The sequence below is a fragment of the Vicia villosa genome, linkage group LG1, assembly GCF_029867415.1.
Source record: "Vicia villosa cultivar HV-30 ecotype Madison, WI linkage group LG1, Vvil1.0, whole genome shotgun sequence".
Lineage (NCBI taxonomy): Eukaryota > Viridiplantae > Streptophyta > Magnoliopsida > Fabales > Fabaceae > Vicia > Vicia villosa.
In genome coordinates this window covers 15,043,798-15,061,128 of record NC_081180.1, presented here as the reverse complement: position 1 = coordinate 15,061,128, position 17,331 = coordinate 15,043,798, and the positions used below count along the sequence as shown (strand labels likewise).

Below are 17,331 nucleotides of genomic sequence, written 5' to 3'. Positions count from 1 at the left end.
CTATAGTCACCAGTGTCATACCCTAATTTTGACCCCCCTGAGATGACATATCTTCAGGATTTTCATCAAGTCAAAGTAAGTACCTAGGACAGTCTGGCATTCAATCGAGGGTGTTCAAAGACAAGAAAACTCAGGCAAAGGATCAATCAATAGAGGGATTAGTCTCTAATACAAGCATAAGACTTAAAAGCCTCATTATTACACCTATGATTGATTAAGACACCCAGCTATCTAAGTACAGGATTACTCAGATCAACAGACTAGGGTTTGGAGCCTATCAAGGACTAAAATCAGGGATCACCTTTGGGAAACCCTAAAAAGCCCCAGGGGATCATTCAAAGACATCAATCATCTACAAATAACTCATATGACAAGATCCACTGGACATTACACCCCAATTCAAAGTCTACAGTCATTATTTTCATATGGTCGACAATTAGGGTTTTTGACCTAATTCACCAGGATGGTTGACTTTTAATCAGGGCATGGATCCAAAACTCAAGACATGATTCAAGAATCTCTACTACCTCAATATAATCCATTTACATCATTCATTTGAGGAGAAGAAATTCACTTTGTCAGGAAAAGTCAACTGTGTGGGATCATCATTGACTTTTAAGGTTTTTGGTCAAAAAATGACTTTCAAAGATCAATATCATCAATATATGGATGTCAAAGTCATTTGACCAAAGAAATTCAAAGAAATTCATCAAGGAGCAAAAAGTCGGGAATTAGGGTTTTTGAGGGCATGGTGAGAACTCAAAATTTCACCTACACAACTCAAAAAACTTCCAACATGAAAGTTGTAGATCTTGCAAAATAAAACAACATCTTACAAAGGAACTTTTTTCAAAAGATCAACCATTTAAGGGTTTTGAAAATTTTGAAGTTTTAGGTCATAAACACTTAGAAAATTTTCTAAGTGTTTTAACCTAGTTTTCATCCAACTTTGGGCTCATTTTTCACAAATTTCCCAAATGATTCTGAAGAAGACATAAACTAATGATTTGAAGTAGATGTTTAGGGCTTTCCAAATTGTGTTCAACCTTCTCCAAATTCAATTTGAGCTAAGAGTTATGCTTGTCCAAAGTTGGCATCATGAAGTAAAATTATAGGTCATGAGCAAATTGGAACTTTGCAATTTTGTGCATTTTGCTTCACTAATGGATGCTACACGACCCATAACATGTCTGAAACAATACCATGCATTCATTTTCACCATGCCATGATAATTGAAGAAGATTCCTAAAACAAGAACATGTGATTATGTAATGATTACTTTTGAGAATTTATGGCAAATTGATGAATCACCCAAGGAATCTTCTCACCAACCAATTAGAGCTCACTTTGCATCTGAATTGTCCCCTAAGATCAGATAGAATCAATGGATAGGGGAGGTGGCTCGAAAATGCAATGATCACACTTGGATATTCTTTGAAATTTCTTCATGGCTAAGAAACCAAACTTGCTTCACTAAGCAAGCTCACTCTCCCAATCAGTACTGAGACATTTGCCTATAAATAGAGGCCTCATTCTCATTCAAAAAAGACACCAAAGCAACCATATTCCTTGCTTTCTCTTTCTCTTCTCATGTTCATTGTTTTTCAAAGTTCTTTGGCAAGAAGAATCGATTTCTTCAAACCAGAGCTTATCTTTGGAAAGTGAGCATTCTAACATCTCAAGGGAGGTCATTTGAGGTGATCCAAGCACCTGGATCACTTCTGTAAGTAGAGGAACACCATTGTTGCTCTCACTTTGGAGCATTTGCAGTTGGAGGTCCATAGAGTGATTCAGGAGGTTTCAAGTCAAGCCAATCATCCAGGCACACTCCTCAGGTCATAGTGAAGCTAACCAGATGGCTGCAGCTCATCTGTAACTCCAAATTCAACAACCTCCATGTTCACTTGAAGCTGAAATCGAGGGAGGTCCATAGAGCAATTCAGGAGGATTCAAGCTCCAATAAGCATTCAGTTAGCATCATTGAGTCTCAGGGAAGCTATTGAGATCATTCATTCAAGCCCAGTTGCTCTCAATCATCCTCACGACCTCCATTTTCAGAGGTAAGTTTCTGAACTTCACCTCTTTAATTTAAGCACTCACTGAGTTAAAGCTCGATTCTATCTTGTTTAGCATCATCAGAGGATTGAAAACCCTCTATCATCTTGCATTTATTCATCTTGTTTGTCATTTAATTTCAAATTTAGGGTTTATATGTTCTTAGAGTTTTCTGAGAAATTAGGTAGCTATAGTTCATATAAATAAATGTTAGTTACATATCTGGATTCGTGAGGAAATTTAGAACAAGATTGATGTTTACATCATGTCATTTAGTTGAGAAACCAGAGAGTTAGGATTTTGAAAATCTTTGAGCTCGAGGAAGAAGATGACTATGGCCATGGCGCGCAAAATTTGAATCTGGGGCCAAAGTTTATTTTATTTTGAATGGTATGCGTTCCTTAAACGACTGAACAAACTTGCCCTAGTGGCCTCCCATACGCCTTTAGTCTCATCATGCCTCAAGTCTGGGGTTCGAATCCCCCTCGCCCCAGACTTTTTTGATTCTTTTATTTTTCAATGATTTACTAGTTGTTTTGAAACATAACCAAATGAATGCAAGTTACTATCACCACACGCGCGTTGGCTCAGTGGTGTTTGTTTTGAGTGTGTGACCTAGAGGGCGTGGGTTCAAACCCTCCAAGGGCCAAAACTATTTTTTTTAACACACAATTTCTTTCATTTTCTCACAAACTTCACATATTTATTTAACCTATCAAATTAATTTATTTTCACTTCATTTTTCACACACTTATCATTTAATATACCTATTTTGTGAATAATAAAAAAAATCATAAAAATATTATTTATTTCATATATTTTTATTAGGTTTAAAATAGTATGTTTTAAGTGTTTTCTTAAATACTTTAAATACATATATTCACTTTGTTTTAACCTAATCATTTTGTAAATAAAGTTTATGATAAAACCCTAATTGTTTAGGTCTTAATTAAGTAAAAATCTTTATTTTTACTTTGATTAAGTTGACTTTTGTCAATATTCAAAACTGTTTTCAATCTCTGATTAAACGAATGATTAAGGTTTTCAAACAACAAAACCTTGCATCATTCCAAATCATTTTTCAAATTGCTTTTACACCAGTACTGTAAAGTACTGGGCCTCTAATAGAGTGTAAGTCCCAAAAACCTTCTCTTCTTAGCTTGTTTTCAAAACTGTATTTTCAAAATCTTCTTTCTGTTTTCAAAACATTCTTCTGGTATTTGAAGGGCATTATTCCCGGTGAAACTCTTCAGATACCTATGTGACCTTTGTCCATCTTCACTTCTTCTGTTTTCAAAAACCATTAACTATTTATCATATATATATATATATATATATTCAACTGTTATCAACAAAACAACAAAAATTACTGTTGAGGCTCTGTACATACTTCTCCAAAGGCCTCCACTCCATCCAGGTTAGGCTTTACAAGCTTTCAATTTACAGTCTTTATTTAAATTACTGTCAAATATAAACTGTGCATACATATTAGTTTAGAACTGCGTTTGAGTATAAACCTTAGGACAGTTAAACTATATATATATATATATATTATAGGAATATGACCTAGGATTGAGAATGTCTTCCCGGTGAAGGCTCTTTCCTAATTAGAGATCTGTAGTTCAAACCCCCAAGATGAATTATTCCCGGTGAAACATCTTGGTAAAAACCTTAGAATCCAAATAATAGGACACATCCACCCAAAGAGGAATTATTCCCGGTGAAACCTCTTACCCATTTGCTTAGAGCCAAAATAAGTTCAAAACTACATAAGCTTTCTCTTGTGCTATAACAAGGACCCTCGATTAGCCTCCTCTTGGGCTTTGTACAAGGACCCACAGGCTTCTTAAAAGCATTTCCAGCTTCCTCTTGAGCTTGTATACAAGGACCCATCAGGTTTCTTATAAACATAGGAACAGGTCTTTAGTCACCTTTTAGCCTACCCTGGTGAGTTTTTCTTCCAATTTAAACCAGACTTTAAACAAGCTAAGTTTGTCTCAATTTTGCATTGAGTACACCTTTTGGAATGAGAGACATGGACAGTCTCTGTCACCCTTATCCTCATCAATCTTCCTTAGCAGAGTCTAGGATCCATGTTTATTTTCTCCTCAGCATGTGTCAGCCTTCATCTTGGGCTTTAAACAAGAAGTCTCCATTAGATAATCTTTCTGCCATTCATTTTAATATAAACCCCTGGAAAGGGTTAGCCTCCAACATCTGTCTAAAAAATGTCAAACCCCTGGAAAGGGTTAGCCTCCAACATCTGTCTAAAAAATGTCAAACCCCTGGAAAGGGTTAGCCTCCAACATCTGTCTAAAAAATGTCAAACCCCTGGAAAGGGTTAGCCTCCAAAGTCAATTAATAAAAATGTCAAAATAAATAAAGATTCATTTCTCTTAGGAGATAATTTCCCCAAAAGAGTCAAAAACCCCTGGAAAGGGTCAGCCTCCAAAAAAACATGATAAAGTCAGTCTTTTACCAAATAATTTCTCCAGCTGAGTCAAAATCCCTGGAAAGGGTTAACTTCCAAAGAAAAACAGTCTTTCAATAAATAAAACCTCCTCAATAGAGTCAAAACCAACAAAAATAGTTAGCCTCAACCTTGGGCTTCATACAAGGCACCCCAAACAATAAAACTCCCCTGTCAAGAGTCAGCCTCAACCTTGGGCATTGTACAAGGCAGATAATAGAGTCTCCCCAGTGAGTTCTTCATCATTCAGTAGCCACAACCTTGGGCTTTGTACAAGGCAGATAAACCATACTTTCATGTGTCAAAGATTCCTAACACCTAGGATCTTTTCCCTATAGAGTCATCCATACCCAGTTTATTTAAGAGTCTGCCACAACCTTGGGCTTTGTACAAGGCAGAAAATAATGTTTTCCCTAGCTAGAGCCAGCCACAACCTTGGGCTTTGTACAAGGCACATAAAATAGAGTCATTCATTCAATTATCCTCAACAGTTAGCCACAACCTTGGGCTTTGTACAAGGCACACAAATAGAGTCTCCCTAAGTAGAGTCAGCCTCAATTCTGGGCTTTGTACAGAACACTAAAATACCCTGTAATTAATCCCCAGTGGAGTCATCTCCCAGAGTCAATAATAATTAATTAATCAATCAAAAAGCCTCAAGCTTGGGCCTCATACAAGCCAGCTAAAGTCAAATCTTTTATACATTAGATAGACATAGCTTATCTCTATAGAGAGATATTTTTACTACTCTACCACATTCAAACAAACAAACATTTCCATTTCAATTTCAATTTTAATCAAGTCTCCCATTTAGGATTTTGAAAGGCATGAGCTGGCAGTAAAACCCAGACATGTGGTAACTTTCCCTAATTTGGATGAGCATCTTTCTTTCATTTAAGAGGCATTTGACTGGTATACTTGCACATACACAAGTAAGGTCCCCCTCTTAAATGAAATGAATTCAGTTATTCTGTCACTCTTTAAATGTTTGTGGTAGAATAGTACAAATACCTCTCTGTAAAGATGATTTCATGTCACTTTATTGTAAACAGAGATTTAATTCCAAGCTTCAACCTTGAGCTTCAAGCAAGGCACCAAAAACAATTAATTTCCCTAGTTAGTTCCCCGAACTACATTAAGCTCTGACTTCCACTAGGGATATGTAGGCATGAGGTTCACAAGGAACCTCAGCGAGCTAATAAAATACCAAAAATAGTCAGTCTGTCTGTCTGTCTGTCTTTCTTTATTCAATTCAATTCCTTCTCCTAATACAAAGGAGAAACTTTCCCAATCATTAGCAGGAAACACAATCACAATGACACAGAGAAGGTTCCTGTAGAGTACTACAGATATGTAGGGTGTTTAAACACTTCCCTATATATAACCGACCTCCCGGACTCCAGAATTTCTAGTCTAGGTGAAATCCCCACACTTAGCAAACTCCTAGGGTTTAGTTGAGATCTTTTTTCCCCTTTCCTACTCGTAGGACAAATAAGAAAGTTCGTGTGATATCGTAGGAAGAACTGAAACAAAATTCATCCCATCACGGGCGCATTCTCCTTCCAAATTTTGCGTGAAGGGTTTAGCGTGCCGTCCTCCCAAGTGAAACGGGGAGGTAAAGAAAACGACCACCACAGAAAAATGGCGACTCTGCTGGGGATATAAGTGTTAAAAACCTTGGTTTTTCATCCAAACCAATGGTTGACCTGTTGCTGGTCCAGCCCCAATGAGGAATTAGGGATGCCAAATTCCCCCTCAAACAAGAGAGGTCCTGCCTAACCTCTGTGTCATATCATGTGTTTTCTGCATTTATATTTGTTTATTTTGTTTATTCTGTATCGGGAAAGGGCTTGATTCCCCCTTGTGGTGAGAAATCCTATACCCGGATTTGAGTGCAACATAAGATAGGATGGAGGATGTCTTCCCGGTGAAGGCCCTCTAATCTTGGTTTCCAAGTCTACTCTTGGGATTTGCCTGGCTGGTTGTGATTAACTGCGCCACTGCATTCCGAGACTGATTTGTACCAGGAGGACCTAGAAACACATTAACCCCACTTAAAGCCTTTTTTCTTAGGACGTAGAGCGGTGATTACGGAAGTAATTGTCACGCAGATACTACACTCAGAGAAAACTCTCTTATAGATACCAATCAACGTATCTTTAAGGTTGAGCAAAAACTCTGAGACCCCTAGAACCCGTTCTACAGGTACAGAAATCCTTAACCTTAGTTTACCATTGGGGCGGGGATTGCGTTTGGACTTCATGACCACTATACCCTTCAACGCCATGTTTGTTTAAAAACTCTTGTGTGTGCATTCATGCATTCATGCATCATTCATTAATAAACAACTAAAATCAAAAAGAGTCTTTTTCGAGTCGTTTTTCAAGGAAACTAAATAACGAACGTTTTGAACTTCATAGAAAGAGAGAAACGGAGAAAGGACTTAAGGATCTATATTATGGATTACGGAAGAAAGAGAGCTAGGAAATACACCTTCAAGGTTCCCCAGGTCGAGGAACTGGGAAAGCTCGGAAAACTGGTGGTCAACCCCCAGGCTTTCAAGGAGAAGTATGGAAAACTTCTGCCTTTGCTCAATACCAACATTGTGGATGGGATCCTTCCTACCTTGGTACAGTTTTACGATCCAACGTATCACTGCTTCACCTTTCCAGATTATCAACTCATGCCTACGTTAGAGGAGTACTCTCGTCTGATTGGAATACCCGTGTACGCGCAAGATCCGTACTCCGGTTTGGAAAAGAATCCTGACGACGTTATCATTGCTGCAACTACTCCTTTGAACGTAGTCGACATCAGAACTCATATGGTGAGTAGAGGAGGAATTCAAGGATTGCCCTCCAAATTCCTGTTTGATCAAGCTCGGTACTTCGTCAGCATCCAAGATATGAGCGCTTTTGAGGAAGTCTTGGCTTTGCTTATCTACAGATTGTTTTTGTTCCCTAACATTAACGATTTCGTTGACATCAACGCAATTAAGATCTTCTTAATTGGAAATCCATTTCCAACCTTGCTTGCGGATGCTTATCACTCTGTGCATTTGTTGCACCCCAAAATTTGTCCATCTAATTCTTTTTCTAATTGGTTTATTGCTTCATTTGCATTTGCATCTTAAGTCATAAATAAAATTATGCATTCACTTAATCAATAAACTCAACATGAGATCAAGGGCTCTTGGTGGTTATAATTCAATTGGGTCTTAATAATTGGGTTTTAATTAGAAGATTAGGATTTCTATGGATGATTGCTTGGAAAAGAAGTTATGGTGGTACAATTTATCCTGACATCAAAACCAACTTGATTGCGAATGATTTTGTTCAAGACATGAGTTTCATTTAAGATACTTCACGTACAAGATGGAGTGAAAAGAATAAAATTCAAATTTATTTGAATTTGTCACATTCAAATCAAAATTCAACATTCCATTATTTAAAGGTCTTCATTCAAGATTTATACAAATATGATTCAAGACAATCCTATCAAACTCCTTTCCATCCCATACAAAAAGATCATTCAAAAAGAGCATTCAAGTATCTATTACAAAGATTATACATATTTCCATCAAGAAACACTATACAAAAAAATCAGTGGCTTTGCTAATCTATAAAACTCCAAGCATCTTCATCATGGCCTTCGTATTGTCTTGAATCTGTCTACACCATTCCAAAACCCTGCAATTCAAAGAAACAACATAAGCAATCCTTCATCAGCATTTCAATACAACGAGCCATTCCAATCATTGTATTCAGAACCATCATTATGCTACCATTCAACCATTTACAATCCAAAACCAACCACCATGTCATCAAGCCACTGCATACAAGTTCCAGAGAAGTGTTTTAACAAACCAACACATTTATAACCAACAAAGTTTCTACCCTAACTTAACTTAGAAATACCTCCGCTACTGACAATTTCTCTTCATGACATTTAGCTAACATTTCTCATCCCTGCACCTCTCTAACCGCTAACTGTTAACAACCTGTAGCAAACCTACTAAATACCCTAACAGAACCTATAACCACTTTCTAAACAAAGTCCAAACACATACATTCAGCCATCGTATTTCATGTTCATAAAGCATACAAATCCGGTTCACAGTATCATCGCAATAAACCATACCAAACACATTCAGCCCCTTGCATCATAACATTAACAAAAAAAAAAGAAGTTCAAACAATACTCATTCAGCCCCATATTTCAGAATATAACAGTTAACAAAAGAAAACAGTCCCATTTCAACTCTTAAATTCCTAACATATAACCGAAATAACAGAATTCATAACCACCAAGCAGTTACTAACCTATAACAGTCATAACTGACCCTAACAACCTAGCATAACAAACTCTAACCTATCGTAACAGAATTATTCAGGGGAATCTAAGAGAAAATTCAGAGAAGCACAAACCTGAAACCTATATATTCCCTGCTCCACCTTCATTCAAGCTCTCAACCATTTTCTTCAATCTTTTCACTCCTCCTTCACTCTGGATTCAAACTTCATCTTCCACCTTAAATATCCATCATTCTCTCTGCTTAACCTTCATCGCTTCACCCTTCATTCTCATCAATCCTCCACACGCCTATCTTCAATCCTCACTGCATCACCATCTTCGATTCACTTCCATCTACACCATTCTTTCTCTGAGCAGAACCACTTCCCCACAACTATATCAGATTCAGATTCTGAAACCATTCTTCACTCTGCTTCTTCACCCCATAACCATTCACCTCTATTTCTTTCTCTTCCTCGATACATCTTCAATTCACCTTCAAGTATCATCTTCCAATCTACACTTCTTCATCTCCGCAACACAAGCAGAATGATGATGTCAAGCGTAAGCTTTGATATAACAGAAGCAAGATTCATGCCACGCTAATCAGAACTGAAAAAGAAGAAGAAAGAAGGTTGACATAGAAGAAGAAAGAATTGAGGGATCAGAGGAACGAAGAAAAAAACTCTACCTTGCGTCAGCTCGGTGAAGATTCCGATCTCCAGCTCGGTGAAGATTCCGATCTCCATCTCGCGTCAATTCCGACCGGAAGCTCGCTGGAATTTCTTGAGGTTCTTCTCCGGCGAATCCAGTTATTCGGTTAAACTAAGCCAAGGCGGAGAAGTTTCGATCGGAGGTGAGCGGAAGGACCGTCGCCGCGGATGATTTCGTCGAGAGAGAGGGAGAGGGACGAAGAAGCTGAATCGGCGCCCAGGTAAAACCCTATTCCCAAATCTCAATTCTCGTTCTCTCTTTTATTTAATTAATTCTGAGTAATAATAATCTTGAAACAAAAATAAACAATCCGGGCCAACACCATGGGCCTGCGCCTATGCTATGTACACCACTGATTCAATTCTCACCCCCTGTTTACTTTGTTTTCATTTAATTTTTTAGGTTCTACTTAGATTTTTCATATTTCTTTGAGTAAACAAGTTGCTAATTTTTCCTATCATTCTTAGATTTTCGATGCACAATTTTTGACATAAAAAATAATCACAAAAGTATTAGTTTAGGCTAATTCTTTTTGGTTAATTAGAATTTAATTTCCTTCATAAAAATCATAAAAATAATAGTATCTTTAGTCCATTTTTGTACTATATTTTGACTTGTTATTTCATGCTTGTGTGTAACTTTGTATCATTGCTTACTTGTGATTTTTACTTGTAATTCCACTTGTGTGTTCCCATAATCTTAGGACTCATAATTCATGACCATTAGGCTTAGTCTTTCCCTTTAAATCCTAACATTTAGGTATAATCATGACATTAGGCTAGTTGATCATTTTAAGCTAGTTTGCTTTTCCTTTTTCTTTTCAACTTTAAAACATTAATAAAGGACGACGCGAATCATGCCTTTTTTTTTAGTGTGAAAGAAATGATTGGGGTGTAGGCCCCGATGTATGTTCTTTCCCACTTAGCGGAAGAGAAATGATTGAGGTGTAGGCCTCGGTGTATTTCTCAACCGTTATTTAGAGAAACGATTGTGGCGTAGGCCTCGATGTGCATTCTCTAAATATTTAAAAACTATATTTTATTTAGAGAATCGATTATGGCGTAGGCCTCGATGTGTATTCTCTAAATATTCAAAAATTGTATTTCATTTAGAGAAACGGTTGTGGCGTAGGCCTCGATGTGCATTCTCTAAATATACAAAAACTCTCTTTTATGGCATGATTCAAGTCACAAATTAATTTCCCTTAAAAGACACCTAAACAAAAAACACTTCAAAATATCTAATAAAGGCTCAGACTTAAACAAAGTAAGGAAGTGATGCGAAGCCTTGTAGTGGGTTTTTGTTCATCATGGAATTACATCTAAAAGACACAAACCAATTTTCTCTCTTCTCTCTCTTGCCTCCGAGGCATTCCTTCTCTTGCCTTCAGGGCATTCTTCCCTTAATCGGACATGTTATTTCCGCTCCATTCCCAGCTTAAGACTCCAGAGGTCGAGCAGCGGAGTGCGAATGTAACTTCGTCCACTAAAAAACACAAAAAAACAAACAAAAACTAAAGAGCCGAACTACGGCGCTCTGATTCCTGAAAAGGATACGTAGGCATTAGGTCGCGGGGCCTAAGCGAGCACAACTATTTATAAACCTTATTTTCCCCGTGTTTCTTTTCTTTCATTTGCATACATTCCCTTAGTGATTAAGCTTTAGATTTATACACCCTTTAGATAGCAACAAACATAGGTGGATACCATCGAGTACGATGGGCGTGAGGGGTGCTAGTACCTTCCCCTCGCGTAACCGACTTCCGTACCCTATCTCTGGTCGCAAGACCTTCTCTTATCCTTATTATAGGTTTTCTGATATTCCTTTCCCTTATGGGATAAATATATTGGTGGCGACTCTGTCCACATTTCGCGAGCGTGCGACAGCTGGCGACTCTGTTGGGGATGTGATAGACCTGTGCTGGTCAATTCTTAGCAAGTCGATCCTAGCTTACGTTTGTTTTCTTTTCTTTGGGTGTTTATTTATTGCTTTATTGCTTTATTACTTTATTGCTTTATTGCTTTATTTCTTTATGCATCGCATTTTATTTTCATATACTATGATTATTATTCTGCTGTCTGTTGGGATGGGATGTTACTGATTTGAGGTAAAAGGCCCAATACCCAGGCCAGAGTTGACACATAGGATACCTAGGATAGAGTGGATAGTCATGACGCCGATGAGATGTCAGGTCTTGTCTAGTGCGATCATGAGACCCACGCCCAGTCGAGGTTCAAATGGGGTATCATTGTTGGCATGTAGATGCAACAATGGTGGTATCGCAGGAGAACTGATAACGCTGGTTTCCATATTGACCTACCATATACTAGATCCTACCTGTGAGAGGGGTTGGGAATTTTGTTTTGCAGGAAAACATGCCTCCATCCTACCCCAAGCCATTCAGAATATCTATCATAATCAACTTCGAACCCTTGAATCTGAAGGTTTGACCTTATGTGACTTATGCAAAGATTATCATCCTGAATCAACGTCGAACCTCTGAATCTGGAGGGTTCGACCATCTTTGGCTTATACAAAATTTCTACATCAGTTATCTATCAGAATCAATGTTGAACCTCTGAATCTGGAGGGTTCGACCATCTTTAACTTATGCACAAGCTATTTACCAGAAAGCAACGTCGAACCTCTGAATCTGGAGGAGTCGACCATATCTTATTGACCATGAGAAGCTGTTATCCAAGAGGCCTTGATCCTTGATCCTGATTTATGACACATTTGCATCTTCATTAACATCTTTGCATTCATGCATATGCATCCATGGTTACCAAGACTTTTACCACTCTTCCTCTCCATCAGATCAGTCAAGACGATTCCTCCACACCGATATCTGACAAGAGCTCACAGACAAAGAATCATGGGGAATTACAGTCAAGATCAAGCTATTATCAAGCAAACCCATGGAGCACCTTCCACCAAAGGAGCCTAAAGACTTTGTGTTTGTCAGAGAACATTTCATTTGCATCAAAATAAGGCCAAGCTTGCCATTGTCTAGATTACTTCAAAGTACTTTCAATTGTATTACTTTTGTTGTTATTGTTGAAAGTATTTGTGGGTAAATATTTTCGGTAATATATCGTATCCACAGGGATTGGTTAATATCACTGCCGTTCTATAGTTGTTTATTTTGAGTTACGAAATTTGGTTTGGTTTGTTTTATACTAATAATAATATCAAAAGCAAATAATAAAATAAAAGCAAGTAAAGGACTTTGTGTTAACAATTAAAGAAAGATGTTGAGTCTTTAGGGTTCATCAACCTAATCCTATACAATTATCAATTAATTCTCAATAGAACAATCCTTTGAATCATTATCTTCACTTATCCTCAAATAAGATTCCATGTCTGCAAATCAAATTAGATAACTTTTACCGGTATGAGATTCGATCTCTCCAAATCACAATAACGATAATAGTAATTAAGAACGATAATTATGAAAACCCAATTACAATTCCATCTCTGCAAATTGCAATTGGATCAATATAGTAACCTAGGGCAAAAGTTAAATCCTTTCTTTCGATCAAAGATTCAACAATGATGTAAATTAAAAGCAAGGTTTCTTATTGATAATAAATTCAAACAATTGTTCACAGGAATTAATCAATGGTAATGTATATTCATAGGTTAACTACTACCTTAGACTCAACAAGAGGGATTTAGCTCTCCATAGACATGAAGAACATACAAGAATCAATGGAGGAATTCATCTTCATCAATAGAATGTCTTCGATTGGTAAAGAATCCACCTTCAATTGTTGTTCTCAGCTTCAGAATCAGATAGCTCTCCTAATTTCGCTCCCAAAAAGTATATCTCACCACTTGGAAAACTAGGGCTTTAAAACAGAACTTTTGGGCTTTTAACGCCGAGGCCGCGGCGCGGCAACGGGCTGGCGCGGCGCGCCCCTCAAACAGAAGTATTTTCGCGGCGCGCCTAGGAACTCTCGCGGCGCGCCCTTTGTACTTTCCATCTTTTTCTTCAGCCTTTGAGACTTCCAGCTTTCTTTCCTCCTCATGTTCTTCTTAAGTTCTTATTCAGCTCAAAACCTGCAACAATAACACCCACAAGTGATTCGATTTGCTTTACGCACGAACTAAACTTATTCAGTTCAATTCTTAATAAAAACCTATGGATTCATCACATTTTTGCATTGGTTTAGAGAAGAAATCACTTATATTAACACATGAATTTACCATTAATTTACTCCTAACAAACTCTCCCCAACTTAGAGTTTTGTTTGTCCCTAAACAAAATTACTTACCTCCAGCAAAGTTTACCGACAATCAAGCAACAAGTTTTTCAAAAAGTTTTTCTCAAGTGGTTCAATCCAGTAACTAAGTCAAATACTCCTCTTCTACCTGCAAACTCAGAATATACACATGAAACAAACGTTGAAAGCAAATTACCTCCAGAAGTTCAAAACACTACACAATTGTAATTGAATCAGCACTAATCACTCTCATCAAAAAGTATGATGAATAAAAGAGGGGTTAAACACTCATCCAAACAATTAAATCAACAAAGATCCATATCATACGTTCACCAAATTGCTCGCATCAAGTCTTGTGGAATCTGAGAATCAGAAGGTCTTTCTATGGTTGTAATGTGGTTTAGATTCAAAGAAAAGAAGATAATCAAGGGTTGTTCCTAATATAGGGAAGCATCCAATTCATAACTTATTTCTTTTTCTCTAAAACTCTACTTCCTTTACCTGTCCATCTTTTTTCATTCGTAGCTTGGTTTTTCTTTTTCACTTTTTTTTTTCAGCAACCGTTATATTCTAACGTTGTTACTTCTCTTTTTTCTCAAGCTACGACTTCTTTTATCTTTCACCGATTACCATAAGTACTTACTCTTCTTTTGAATGTGACTCTCCCCAACTTGGAGATCAACCTGTATTCAGATTATATGAATGCTCCCCTACTTTCTAAAAAGGTCAAAGAGAAAACACATCACCAAATTTTATGGTTGATGGTCCAAAACAAAACTTTTTATTGAGATCAAACTCACCAGGTATTTCCTTGGTGCATATTATGATACTTACCTTGACCTCAGGCTCAAAGAATGGTTAGCAAAGGATCACACTCTCACAGAAGCAAATAAGTTTTTTCATTGGAATAGGCTAAAAGAACTCTCAGATTCAAACAAGTGCCTCAATCACTTTCACAGATTTCCACAAACGATGCAACAAACGGTTTAGCATGATACAAACACGTCAAAATAATTGATGGTCTCCTGCATATAGTAAACAATGGAAAGCTTTCCTCACAATGGTTAAGGCTCAGCTGATCCAATAAACAATGTACCATAAAGAACTTCTGACAGTATTTACTAACACCTTAAGTTTCATTGCACACATTAAGAGTTTGAGTTTGAAATTTCATACCTGCTTTGTTACTTATTGAGAAAGAGAGTGAAACTCAAAAATTTTGAACATTCACTTACTACCACTTTCATACATGTTGCTTCATTGTTGATACTTCGCTTGAGGTTCTCGCTTTGTTACGGGACTACTTACTCTAACTGGGAGTACATAACAGACATAAAAACATAAAATTGAACATAAAAAATGCAAAGAGTAAATCCACCCCCAAACTTAAACTAAACATTGACCTCAATGTTTCGTAACAAGCCCGAGAGGGTTGACTCACAGAGGGTATTACAATATTACTTGCCTCTTCCTAGCTTTCACCAGAAAGGTTCCCTTATTATTTCCTGAAATAACAATAGACAAAAATAAAACATTAGAAGTGTGGGTTACCTCCCACAAAGTGCTTCGTTTAACGTCGCATGGCTCGACGGTCCATTACCCCTTGTTTTATGGAGGGTATTTCCTTTTCCAACACTCGCTACTTTGTACTTCCATACCCACAAACTCATGAAGATAAAAAGCATGGATAGCTTTTCTCTTCACTTTATCTTCCCCATTCTTATCACTCTCCTTAGCCCTCTTTTGACTTTTGACATCATCATAATTTGGTTTCATTGGAGAAGATATGTTAGAGACTTTTTCTTGGAGGTTTTTGAGATTTTTGTTTTCTTGTGCACCTTCCGGTATACCAGTTGAATTTTTCTCATTTACCCCTGACCTGTGTTTCTTGACTCCCAGCATCTTCAAGGTTACTTCTTCATCAAATGATTTTAGCGTTAGCGTCCCCTTTTCAATGTCAAGATTACAGCGTCCTGTCGACAAAAAGGGTCTCCCAAGAAGGATCGGAGTTTCTTCATCTTCCGGAATGTCCATGATGTGGAAGTCAACAGGGAAAACAAACTTATCAACTTCTACTAGTACATCTTCCGCTACTCCATAAGATTTCTTAATAGTGTGATCGGCGAACCGTAATTGCGACTTACTTTCACTAATCTTGTCTAATTCAAGCCTTTTGAAAATGGATAACGGCATTAGACTCACACTAGAGCCAGAATCGAGAAGTACCTTTTTAAATGATATATTCTTGATAGTGCATGGTATCGCCACCGCCCCAGGGTCTCTTCTCTTAATTGGGATTTTTCTTGCTGCAGCGACTATACTACATTTTTCGATTGCCATTTTTGGTTCTCCCTCTAGTGATCTTTTTTTCGCCGATACCTCCTTCATAAATTTCTTATACACAGGTACGTGTTCCAGTGCTTCAAAGAAAGGTAAATTCACTTCTAACTTTTTGAACAAGGACGTAAATTTCCGAACGTCTTTCTCTTTTGAATCCTTCTTTGTTACTCGCAAAGGGAGGGATGGTTTAATCACCTGTTCAACATCTTTCTTATTTTTTTCTTCAACTGGTTTCATTGGTAGTATTACAACTTCTGGCTCTTTTAGGTCCTCTCTTATTTCCAGATCTACCTCCATCGCCATAGGGTCACCTATCTCTTCTTTCTCTTTTTCCGATTCTGAACCCCTTTGACTCCTTGTTGTAACGGCATTAATTTTCTCCTGGTCTTGCGGTTTTTTTTCGGTTGAGTTTGGTAAGGCTCCTTGTGCCTGTAGAGTAAGTTGATGTGTTATTTGCCCCACTTGAGTTTGCAGGTTTTTAATTGCCGCTTCCTGGTTCTTCTGATTTATTACTGATGTTTGAATGAACTGATTCACTGTCTCCTCCAACTTGGATTGTCCTCCTTGCTGTTGTTGTGGTGGTTGAGTGTATGGTTGGAATGCTTGTTGTTGATACCCTTGATTCGGTGGTCTTTGTTGGTACCCTTGGTTGTTGTATCTTGGGGGATAACCTTGTTGGTATGGCTGATTCTGATATTGATTCTGCCTTTGTCCTTGGTTATTATTCATGTAATTCACTTCTTCTTCTTGCACTGGTGGACAGAATCCTGTTTGATGATCTCCCTTGCACAATTCGCACTTAGCAACTTGATATGAATTAGATACCCAGTTCAGCTCCTTGATCTGTTGTGGTAATTTAGACATTTGTTGTGTCAAAAGTTCCACTTGTGAAGTTAGCAATTTGTTCTGAGCAAGTAGAGCATCACTGTTGTTCAACTCTAACATTCCGGGTTTCTTATCTCTTACTGTTCGATCATGATTGCCTTGACGATCATTTAGAGCCATTCGCTCTATTATCTGAGTAGCTTCTTCAGGTGTTTTGGACATGAGAGAACCACCAGCTGTGGCGTCCAAAAGTGTCTTGTTTGTAGCTGTGAGACCGTTACGGAACATATGGATTTGGTCAACGTCTGAAAAACCGTGTCCTTTGCACTTTCTCAACATAGCTTTATACCTTTCCCATGCTTCATTCAAAGATTCATTACTACCTTGAGAAAATACTGCTATTGCTGT

General features: G+C 37.7%; 1 protein-coding gene across 1 annotated transcript in view; it reads left to right on the top strand.

Moving 5' to 3' along the window:
- LOC131629382 (zinc finger CCCH domain-containing protein 64) overlaps positions 1–17,331 on the top strand; it is a 99,069-nt gene that overhangs the window by 924 nt on the left and 80,814 nt on the right.